This window comes from Mustela nivalis, assembly GCF_964662115.1.
Source record: "Mustela nivalis genome assembly, chromosome: 5".
Classification (NCBI taxonomy): Eukaryota; Metazoa; Chordata; class Mammalia; order Carnivora; family Mustelidae; genus Mustela; species Mustela nivalis.
Genome location: NC_139024.1, coordinates 116,177,040 through 116,189,073, shown reverse-complemented (window position 1 = coordinate 116,189,073; position 12,034 = coordinate 116,177,040). Strand labels below are relative to the sequence as shown.

Sequence of the window (12,034 nt, the reverse complement as noted above, 5' to 3'; positions counted from 1 at the left end):
ACAGTATGCCAGGAAGGGAGCCAGAGGGCAGGGCACCCATTCTGGAAGGCCTCACAGGCCACCGTAGAGATGGGCAGGAAGCTCCTGGAGGGATGTGGTCACAGGAAGGACAATATTGGACTTAAAAGGATCAATCTGCTGTGTGGAGAGTAGAGGGCAAAGCCTGAAGGAGAGAAGCCAGTTGGGAGGTTGTTGGAATAATCCAGGCAAGAGAGGATGTTGGCTTGGACCAGGATCATGGCAGTGGAGGTAGTGAGAAGTAATTAGGTTCTGGGTATTTGTTAAAGGCAGAGGCCATAGGATTCGCTGACTCCAACATTTTGGCCTGACCAACTAGAAGGTTGGAGATGACCTTCACTGAGATGGAAAAGACCTTGGAAGAAGGTCAAGGGCTCTGTTCGGATACCACTGGGCATCCATGTGGAGATGTCAGAGAAGCTGGAACTGGAGAACTAAATATGGGAATCATAAACATATTTATTGAAGGTATTGAAAGCTACGAGCCAGCTTCAGGTCACGTAGGGAGTGAGTGAAGCTGGAAAATGAAAGAGACCTTCAGACTGGGAGTTGACTGGGAGCAGCAAAAGAGATTGTGTGGGAGCAGCCTGCAAGCCTAAGAGCCAAGTAAAAAAAGGTGTAAGGAGGGAGGATCCAGCAATGGTATCGCATATTGTGATGGGTTAAGTGTAAGGTGAAGATAATACGTGTTTGGTATATCGAGTTCAAAAAGTACAGCCACATAAAAACAGTAAATCACTTTCCATCTATGCATACGAGGAAACTTGCCTCCATTCTTTCTCTAGTCATTTTTATGGGAATCCTGCTGTCTGTGTAGTTCTGTATTTTATTATTTTTCACTTTAAAAGAAGTTATTAAATATTGTACAGAAGTGTAAGTTTCATAGCTGTGTGGTACTCCATTTGTCAGGGGATGCCTAATTTATGCAACCCTTCCTCTGTTGGGCATCGAGTCATTTCTATTCTTTTTCATTATAATACTTCTCCTTATTATAAAAAGTTATTTCATTATTATAAATAACACTGCACCGAATAGCCCAGTGCATTTTCCTATGAGGGGAATTACAGAGTCAAAGGACATGAACACTGTTAAAGATGAAGCTTGAACTTGGGTGCCGCAGTTTCTCCTGGATGGAACTGACCAATGTTCTTAGCTATAGGGTTCTTTCCTGTCTCCCCTCCCCTTGGAGAGGTTCAGAAGTGACTCAGGCCTGCCAACCCCCATTTTGACCTCCCCCTTCCAACTGTGAGGCCCGTATCTCCTGGGCTGGGCTGAGTTTCGTTCCCTCTCACTAGACCTGGCACCGCCTCCATGTGCTGCGCACCTCCCCACCACCCCCCCACCCCACCCCCCCCCCCCGTCACCACCAGCCTCTGTTCCCTCACCCAGTTTGTTCACGTAGCCAGCAGGAATTAGAGCTTCTTTTGGAGGGTCATCATGGTGTTAAAGTGAAATAATCCATTCTAGTGCTCAACACACATTAGTCCTGTCTGCCGCCCTCCCACAGGGTTGATTAAACGGGATTGTGGACACGAAGGCGTTCTGTGAACTTTAAAGAGCTGGCTGGTGTCCCGGTCTTTGTTGTTTAAAAAGAAAAGGGTATGTGTAGTGACCTCTGGCCCCTGCCTTGTAACCACATAGCTCCCAGAGCAGGGCCGCTGGTCCACAGTTCAGTGTGCGGGGCACAAGAGCTATGTGTCGGGAGTCTGGGGGGCTTGGATGGAGTGGTCAGGCCCAGGAACGTGGCCCCTTGTGGCAGTCAGCCTCATAGCAAGTGCCACGTCTGCTCCCCTGATCCGCGTGTATGTTTGTCACAGCTGGGAATCAGTAAGACCAGGACAGTGCGAGGGGGCTGGAGTGAAGGACGTCGGAGCCTACAGGGACCTTGGAGGTCATCTAAGCCCACACTGATGTTTTACTCGGAAGGCACCGATGGGGCAGCTGGAGAGGCATGCAGCTCGATGCAAGAGCCTCACCCCTCTGCTCTGTCGAGCTGATCTTCCCGGGAATGCATAGGCAGCTGTGTCCTATGCCCTGCCTTCCAGGGCTCTGGGAGGCAGCCTTCTCCTTCCCATTGGTGGCCCAGCTAGGTTTGCTGTTACCCTGGCTTTTCAGAACCCGACTGAAACCGTCTCCAGCCTGCCCTCCACAGCAGCCAGAGAAGCTCATGTTTAAATGCAGCTCGGATGCTGCCCATGCCCATCCTCTTCAGAGCCCTCCTAGGCGCTCTGCTGCTCTTTGGATAAACACCCACATCCTCAGCTTGCCCTTTGAAGCCCCAGGTGATCTCCAGCCCCTGCTAGACCAGCCTTCCTGTGCTCTCAGAGGGGCCCTGCCATCCTCCTCTCTCGGTGGGGCCTTATCACATCTCTCCTCCCCTCTGCCCCAGGACCCTCCAGGCCTACTTCGCAGTCAGGGGCGTTTGCTGAGCACCCACACTAGGCTACCACGCTCTGAGTGTGACCCTGCTGTGCTTGGCCTTTGTCCTTTGGAGCACTGGTCTTCATTCCTAGTTACATATTTATGTTGGTTACTTGCCTGATGTAGCCTGGTGCATGATAGTAGGTACTAAACAAATATTTGTTGAATGAGTGAATGAAAGCAGCTGGCAGCAGCTGGCAGGGCCCGGAAGAAGAGTGGAGGGGCACTGACAGCACCGCAGCCGTAGCACCTGAGGTCCTCAGATGAAACTTTCTGGAAAAGTCCACTGATGTGGCCCCCTGCCTGCTGGCACAACCACCCTTACCTCAGGAGGCTTCTCTGAGCAGTGATGCATCCTCCTTTCTCCCTCGGGCTTCCAGGAGGAGAGATGTGGGTCTTTTCTGGGCAGGCCTTTCTCTTACCTCATCAGTATCTCAGCGTTTGATTCAGCTTTCTTTGTTCACCACACTTCTTTAAACATCTCCCCCACCCCCATCATTAAAGTAACCTATGCTCTTGGTGAAGAAATTGGAGAACACAAGACAAATATAAGAAAAAAAGAATCACCCCTAGCTGGACCCCTCAGAGAAAAGTACCATTCACAGTTTGGGCCATATCTTTCCAGTTTTGTTTCTTTTGCCTTTTGTACGTGTTTCGACATCGCTGAGATTCTATTGTCTATAAAAACCATAGGGTTTTTTTTTTTAAGATTTTATCTATTTGAGAGAGAATTAATGAGAGAGCACAACTGAGGGGAAGAAGAGGGAGAAGCGGACTTCCCTACCAAGAAAGGAGCCCAACACGGGGCTTGATCCCAGGACCCCAGGATCATGACCTGAGCCAAAGCAGATTCTTAACTGACCAAGCCACCCAGGTGCCCCCAAACTGGAGATTTCTGATATGTCCTTGGTCTTCAATAGCTCCAGCCCAAGACAGCCAGGGCAGTGCTCAGCACCTTAACCCTTACAGCGGGAAAGGTGATGGCTGGGCGTCCGGGTCTCCCAGCATACTAGGCAGGGCGGATCCCGGATGAAGAGCTCCCCCCCACCCCCCTCTCTTCTCTGCCACACTCTGTAACTGCCTGAGGTGGCTTTTCTTTCTATTTTAGCTTAGCTAGCTCCACTCTGCAGGGCTTAGGGGCCTGACTCTTACTGGAAAAATTACATAATGTGAGGGGCAAGGGTGGCCTCCTGCCTGTCTTTTCTCTGGTTTCTGATCTCTCTGAATAAAACCAGCCCCCACCCCACACTACTTCTGGGGGGTTGGCTTCAGGTGGCCTGCCAGCTGTTCATTGCCACACAGGCCTCTCCTTATGCCCTGAAAGGAGTGGGGTGACCTGGATTGGCAAATGGGGAGCAAAGAGCCCCGTGGAGCTGCTGGCCTGGAAAACCAGGGCACTGGGTCAGTACCTGGATTAATGATTGATTGGAAAGCTTGGGACAGAGTTAAGCAGGCCCATTCTTCCATGGCCTCTCTCACTGCCAATCCTGAAAGCACTTGCCAGGGAAATGGGGCAACCTCTGCCCTGATCCTGAGACTGCTGACCCTGATCCTCCTGGAGTGGCGTGAGGGGGAAAAGGGCAGCAACTGGGTCATCTACATTGGGGTGAGGGAGCACAAGAAGTAGAGGAAGGTTTGGGCCCAGCTCTCTGAAGGAGAGGCACATGTCTAGAGTAGGGTACTCCCTGTCGGTTCTCTTCTACACAACTGATTGTAGGGCAGGGGATTGGGAAGTTCTGGATCTGCTTAGGTCCCTGGAGTAGGGACATTTCCCTATTCCTAATGGGACTATTCCTAATATTCCTAAGGGGGCTAGCACATTTCTAGATCTGCAGTGTCACTTGCTCCCTATCATCCCTTAAGATGAGCCAACCATGACGATCGTGGCCACAGCCACCTTCCCTGTTTGTCGGACATACACTGTATACTCAGCACTGTTCAGCCCTGGCTGTGTGGTTATTTAATCCTCCTGACATCTGTTCAGCTTGGGGAATAGCATCCCAAATGTTGGGCTGAGGAGCTCTGAAGAGTTAGTATCTTCCCCGAGTCCCAGAGAGGGTGGAGCAGAGCCAAGATCTGAATCCAGACTGGACGCAGAAGCACCTGGAATTAACTTCTATGGAGTATTGCATCTTGGGGCGGTAATACACGGAAACTGGTACTGTGGCAATGCCAAGTAGGACTGAAAATACTATGCCTAAGGTTAACATCTGTGAGTTCATCCAGCAAGTGTGTGCAGAGCACCCACTAAATGCCAGGCCCTATGCCAGGTACTGGGGGCCTAACTCAGCAAGACAGAGGGCATTTTCTGGGAAACTGGTAACAGCATGGTGAGGCCAGACCAGCTGCCTGACATTGCACTTTGCTGCAGTGATCGCAGATCTGGAGGTCCCGACCCAGGTTTGCCTTAAGAAGGAACAGAATGAGGCTGGTCGGCGAGCGTTTCCTCCTCAGGAAGGGGGTGCAGGAGAGCCCACTCTTGAAGGAAAGGAGTCGAGGGGGCAACATTCAAGGCTGAGGCCAGTACGAGCCTGTAGGGTCAGAGAGTAGTGCTGGCACACACCGTGAATGAGATGCCTGGAGAAGGAGCCAGGGACCAGAGCCTGTGGCTGTCGTTAGCCCATAGCAGTCATTTTCTGGCAGGGAGTATCCAGAAGGACTTTGACCCGGGATATTCTTGACAGATAAACAGTTGGGGATTGGCGGCTAGACAAAGAATTCAACAATGATAGCTCCAGACCGAGGCTAAGAGCAGCTTCTAGATCCAGCAGGGCAGGGACATACCATCTTCTGGACATACCAGTCTTACCTGGCACCACTTGCAAGGCCCATAGTGCAGTGATTAACACCTCAAACAACCTGCCTGGACTCCAGTCCTGCTGTTCCAGTTACTGTGACCTTACTCCGATTTCTGTGTGACCTTGAGCCAGTTACTTTCCCTCTCTGTTCGCAAATTCCTCATCAGTTAAATGGATGTAGTAATAGTACTCAACTGTTAGTGTTGTTGGGAGGATTATATGTCCGGACACACATAGCCTGGGATATAGTAAGCCCCGGGAGAAGGGAAGCCAGTACCACTGGGATGGAAGTGGTGAGCTGGAGGCTTAGAGTTGTGACCCAGCTTGGGCTCTGGTGCAGGGAGAAGCCTATCAGCCTGTACCACAGCCCTGAGAGAGGAGTGGGGCTCCAGCACCCTGCCTGACCCCAGTCCGAGCAGGCAGCCTGCCGGTGGGTGGCAGGAGCACTCCGCCTCCTGAGGATGTCTAGACTTTGGGGGATGGATTAGGGCCCCAGGCGGCTTTGTTGCTTGGACACCAGACCAGGCCTCTGTACAGCTCTGGGTCATTTGGACTAAGCTCCTGATTATCTCTGCCCATGAACTAGACCTGCCTGATGGCAAGTGGATGGAGTGTGCGCCTCCTTCTTGCCTTCCCTCCCAAAAGGCCTGGCATTCTTCTTGGGGGAAAAGAGTGGGTATTGGAGGGGTAGCTCGGTCAATTAGGCATCCAGTTCTTGGTTTCAGCTCAGGTCATGATCTCACTCATGGGATCGAGCCCCACGTTGGGCTTCATGCTCAGCATGAAGTCTGCTTGAGAATCTCACCCTCTTCCCCGACTCCTCCCCCTGCTCACACACACACACACACTCTCTCTCTCTCTCTCTCTGAAATAACTAATCTAAAAAAAAAAAAAAAAAAAAAAAAAGTGGGTACCAGATTGGGAGCACTGGGTTTGCTTGCACTGCTGGCTTGTGTGAGCATGAATACAAACAACACACATGTGTACGTGCCAGAATCAGGGTGGGAGGGCATTTGGTTTACAAGAAATTCTTTCGCCAGAGACTCCATTTTGTGTCTGAGGGCGGCAGAACAGCACCTCCTCATTCTGGCTTCAGGACCCTTGTCCTATCTGATGACAGCACCAACCTCGTAAGTGGGCTGACACTGGGACACAATCAGGGGTTTCTGGCTCTGGGCCATTAATGGGGGGTCGCAGCAGGAAAGCCCTGGGCTTCCCAGCCACACCGAAGTTAGACCTGGTGCCTGCATGTGCTCCTTCAGTGCTAGGGCTGCAGAAAGGAAGGGAAATAAGGTCCACTGTAGGAATAGTGGTAGTGGGGTGGCAGCCCCCTGAGGAATGGCCAGCCTGCGGGCCTGGGCCCAGTTGGGTCAGGAGAGGGCCCCGGGATCAGAGTAACCCCTGACCAGGCAAGCTGAGAACAGCAGTGGCAGTGGGGCAGCCTTGGCTGCGGGCAGATGGAATAGCCGGGGCTGTGTGAAAATGTGGTTTCTGGCAAAAAGCAAGGATGGGCTACAGCACAGCGGTTCCATCTAAATATGAAACAGCCCAAGGGATGTGCGTGGGTTTAGAACAACCAGACTACTGTTCCCCTCCCCCTCCTGCTGGTCACAGTCAGAAGGGACAGCTCCAGTCAGGGGAGGAGCATCCGCCTAGAATCCAGGGCCCCTGGCCCCAAATCCAAAACTCTAGCCAAAGCCCAGATCCACATCTGGTTCAAGAGGCATTCGTTTGCACCCCCTGAAACTGATAACAGTTCCCCCGGTCACGTGACATAACCTTCTGCGGGTGGCAGAAGCAGAAGATGAGGCTCAAGGTGTTGGAGGTGCATAAGGTGGCCCACCGCCCGTGGTTCTTCGGATGTCTGGCCAGGCTCAGACCCCATGATGTCTGAGACCCTGTGGTCTTCTGCTTTATCCTTGGCATGTTCTCTGAGAGACTGGCTCCACAAGCCTGAGCTTTCTGTCACTTCCCTCCCCAGAGGAGCACACAAGGTTCAACTGCCAGACCTTGGGAGAATGGAGCAGAGCCTCTTTTCCATGCACCAAACATGGCATGTAGTGGGTGCTCAGTCAGCTCCCACCCCCTGCTTCCAGGACTCAGGACTGACTGTGAACTCTTTCCCATCTCCCCAGAGTCACTCAGAGGATCAGAGGGTGTGAGGGAATGAGCGAGAAAAGGTTTTATCAAGTTATCTATATGAGGCTGTGTTGTAGCTTTCCCTCCTCTGTTTTCAGCTGCTAAGGGGGACCCCAAATCTTCATGTCCTTCCTCCCCAGTTCTCATCACCACAGTCTGGTGTGCATTTCCCTGTGTCCACTGACAGCCAAGTTTCGCATAGCCAGAAACAGTCTGTTCTCTGCCTCATGCCACTTACCCTGTGGTCATTGCCACCACTGTGCTTGCAGCTCGTGGGAGTCACATCTGAGTCTTCTTCTGTTAGCATACTGCCCCCTCTTCAGTCCTGTGGAATAGGACAAATCAGTGTCCCTGGTCCTTGTTACTCAGAGAATTACTTGTGTTTTTGGAGTGTTTACTACATGCCACCATCTCCACTGACTGCTCCCGGTGATCATGGCCAAGGTCCTTTTCCCAGTGTTGGCGCCAGCCCCCTCCCAGGAGCCCATTCTCCTCTTTAGCTCAGTGTCTGATACCGCGTTGTTTCTGTTAGGGTTGTGCCTGCAGCTGAAATCTGGCAAACAGGGCTTGTGAAACTGGCGTTTCCTTGTCTCCCGCAGCAGGGAGTCCAGAGATAGGCATTCCAGGGCTAGAGGAGCAGTGGCCTGGGATCCCTTCTCTCCTCCCAGCCCACCTCTTAACCTATCTGCTGCTGCTCCAGCTCCAGAGCCAGTATTCCTAGCCCAGGGTGGGAAAAGGGGAAGGTAGACATTGGTCTCTGCTGATCAGGGAAAAACCTGTTTTCAGAAGGCCCTCCCAGTAGATTTCTGTTTATCTATTGGTCAGCATTGTCTCACATGAACACAGTAGCTGCAGGGGAGCTTGGGAAATGGAGTGTTTGACTAAGCATGTGCCTGATCCAAAAAATTGGGCCTCAGTAAGGAAGAGGGGGGAATGGCGTTGGGCAAACAACAAGAAGGCTGTCCCTTGTAATCAGAGCCACATGTATTCAGGGACCGCCATGCTCCAGGTCTAATTTGATGACCAGTGATTGATCCTTGAGGAACTGATTTATGCTAAACAGACTCAGATTCTTGCAGGAGGGAACACCTCACACAGTGGGCACGAGCAAAACAGCAGGAAATAGCCAGAATCGTGGGTGTCAGTGGCTAGCACTTGTCCAGGTAAAGTGGAGGCCACTGCTCAGCTCCCAGGGTGGTGTCGGCACCATGCAGGTACCCAGTGGCTAGGTCTGCCCAATTTTCAAGAGAAGCCAGAAAGCCAGGAGGGTTTTTGTTTTTTGTTTTTATTTTAAATATTTTTATTTATTTGTTTGACAGGCAGAGATTACAAGTAGGCAGAGAGGCAGGCAGAGAGAGGAAGAAGCAGGCTCCCCGCTGAGCAGAGAGCCCGATGTGGGGCTCGATCCCAGGACCCTGGGATCATGACCCGAGCCAAAAGCAGAGACTTTAACCCACTGAGCCACCCAGGCGCCCCAAGCCAGGAGCTTTTAAGCTTTTAAAAAAAAATTCTATTTTGAAAAAACTGGAGAATTACAGAAATCTCACAGAGATCACACAGAGTTCCCATGTGCCCTTCATCCAGCTTCCCCTAATGTGAACATCGTAGAAAAATGCCAGACACTTACCCATACTAAGAAATGAACATGGCTTCAGCGCTACAAACTAAGAGGGTTTTAAATTCAGTCCTACCAGTTCTGCTACCACTGTCCTCTTTCTGTTCTAGGATCCAATCTGCCTTACGTCACATTGAGTTTCTGTGTCTCCATAGTGTCCCATCTGTGACACTTTCGCAGTCAGAAAGCTGGAGTTTTACATGACTTCTAAGTTTTCCTGTTCTACTGTAGTAATTTGGCAACCACACATGCTATTTATGGTATTATAGTGGTTACCTCAGACATTTTCCCATCTGTATTTGCCCGAGCACTTCCAGCTGTCTCCCTCTCCTCTTCTACATTATCATTTGTAGATTTTGCCTCTTTATTCCAGTTTAAATGCTTTTCAGAACAGATAACATGCCTGTAGTTCAGAGTTTAAAAGGCACAAAAGGTACTGTGAAAAGACCTCTCTCCCGCTAGCGACCCAGAGGCGACCAGTATTCCCAATTCTTCTGGGGCCTTCCTGCCTTACACATACTCACACACATGCAAGCAAACGAAAACTTTGGTTTATCTTTTTTGCATGAGGTGTAGCTCTTCAATTCCTTCTGCAAGTTCCTCTATTCCCTTTTTAATATGTGAATGGAGATATAAAGATACTTCCTTTCTGATCCATAAACATCATGATTCTTGTTTGTGGCTGCATAGAACTTCTGTCCCCATGTCCTAATTTGTTTACTAAGCCCCCTGATTATAGACATTTGGTGTGTCCCTTGCCTCTTACTAGTCCGATACTACTGTAATGGATAACCATGTACTAACGGAAAGTTCTGTTATTTTGCTAAAGTGGAAACACAGCTGTAGCATAAAGCCCAGAAGTGGCATTTCTGGGTCATAGGGAATGTGCACCTGTAATTTAGATAAATGTAAGCAAGTTACCCTCTTCAGAGGTCATGCCAGCCTACCTCTCCATCAGGGCTGTGTGAGATTATGTTTCCCCACGTGTTTAGCAACATGTTAGCGTTTGTTTTAATCTGATCTTAAAAAGTGTATTTGAGTATTGTGTATTTCTTTTTTTTATGAGTGATGCTCAGCTTTTCAAATGGGTACCTTTTTTGTATACATGTTACATATCTCAGGCCCATTTATCTGTGAGGTTGCTGGCCTCTTGTTTATAGGAAATGTTTTAGAGAAATTAGCCCCTTGATGAGAGTTGCAGATATTTTTCCCAGTTTATTATCTTTTTTTGTTATGATTTTTTCTACCATGTTGAAAGTTTATATATGTGTGTGTGTATATTTGTACATATATATAATTTTTTAAAGTAGTCTCTGTGTCCACCATGGGGCTTGAACCCATGATCCTGAGATCTAGAATTCCATGCTCCATGGACTGAGAGAGCGAGGTGTCCAATAATGCATATATTTTGGGTGGGTTTTTTTTTTTAAGATTTTATTTATTTATTTGACAGAGATCACAAGTAGGCAGAGAGGCAGTCAGGGAGGGAAGGGGAAGCAGGCTCCGCGCTGAGCAGAGAGCCAGATGTGGGGCTTGATCCCAGGACCCTGAGATCATGACCCAAGCTGAAGGCAGAGGCTTAACCCCCTGAGCCAGCCAGGTGCCCCTATATTTTTGTTTTAACTTAAAAAAATTTTTTTATTTACTGGGACCTCATCTTGATAGAAGATTTGAGGTAGAGATCCATCTTAATTTTTCCAGATGGCTACTCTGTTGCCCCATTACCATTTATTGGAGAACCCATTTGTTCTCTTTGATGTGAAGTACTGTCTTTATAACATGTTAACATTCTGTATGTGTTAGCATCTATTTATGGACTCTGTATTCTCTTTCATTGATTGTCTATTCATGTGCCAGTGTGACACTGTTTTAATTATCATGGCTTTGCTATCCTTCTTTTTATTCTTCTCCAACTAATTCTGTGTTGTGTTTGCCAAAGTGCCCCCACCCAGCCTCTTTGCTTTCTGCAAGTCCCATCTTGTACTCTCAGTGGAAACTTTCCCTCCTACTTTATTAACTCAAAGACTGAGGCCATCCCATCCAGTATGAGGTTTAACAACCTCCTCCCCAGTTGCCATGATACTTCTTGGTATATTCTTCCTCCTGTGCCCTTGAATTAGTCCCCTCCCATCAGTCATTATGTCCCAGCTACCCGGCCTTGAATCTTCAGATGGTCTTTCTCTGCAGGCCTCTCCTCTACCCATGGCTCTACCCAAAAATCTTCTTCCTGATTTTGCCACTTTCTTGAGCCAGTACATTTATTTCCTTGACATATTTACCAAAAACTGAGCCTCCATTTGCCATACTACCTCCCTCCCTCCCACTTATTCTCCAGAGTCCCAGTTTCCATCCTAACCACTTGACTGAAACTTGCCTCACAAGGTCACTGATGACCTGACGGTCACTGAACCCAGGGGTCATGTGTCAGTTTATCAGCCTTCAACTCTGCAGCTTTTGACACAGTTGAGCTCGCCCCCGTGAAACAGCCCTTCCCATGACTCCAAATTGGTTGTCCCATGTCTGTCCTGCGCCTGGCCAGTGCTCTGTTGGCTCTGGTGCCTATGCCCCTGACGTCCCTTGACACATTGTTTTTCCTTTGGTGAACTGAATCCCTTCCCATGACCATCAGTCAGATCAACGAGGATGCCTGGCACATCTCCACATTCCCAATTTCCCAGCTCTTAGACTCTACGGCCAAATTTCCAAACTCCCTTCCACAGACAAACTGGAAGAGGTTGTTGTCCATCCAAACAAGGGAAAATGAAAGCCTCCTGGAAAGGATTGCTGGGAGAGGGAAGATTTACTGTCTGCTGGAAGCGGCCTTGCTGTGGAGCAGTGGTTCTCAAGCTTGGCTGCATGTGACAATCACCAGGAGAATTAAAAACAAAGATCCCAAGTGCTCAGGCAGCTCCCCCAGACCATTTGATGAGAATCTCTAGGGATAAGCCCAGACATCCCTATTTTGAAAAACTCCCTAGTAGTTGCAGTGTCCGTCCAAGTGTGCAAGTGTGGAGCAGTGTGGGAGAGGGAAGAGTCTCCATTG

The 12,034-nt window shown here is 49.5% G+C and overlaps 1 protein-coding gene across 4 annotated transcripts in view; it reads left to right on the top strand.

Moving 5' to 3' along the window:
• PPARD (peroxisome proliferator activated receptor delta) overlaps positions 1 to 12,034 on the top strand; it is an 80,035-nt gene that overhangs the window by 51,217 nt on the left and 16,784 nt on the right. Inside the window, exon 3 of one of the 4 annotated variants that reach the window (XM_082732401.1) lies at positions 6,278 to 6,367. The exons of the other annotated variants lie outside the window; for them this stretch is intronic. The gene's annotated coding sequence lies outside the window, so the exon portion shown is untranslated. The remainder of the gene's footprint in view (positions 1 to 6,277; positions 6,368 to 12,034) is intronic. 4 annotated transcript variants of the gene reach the window in all.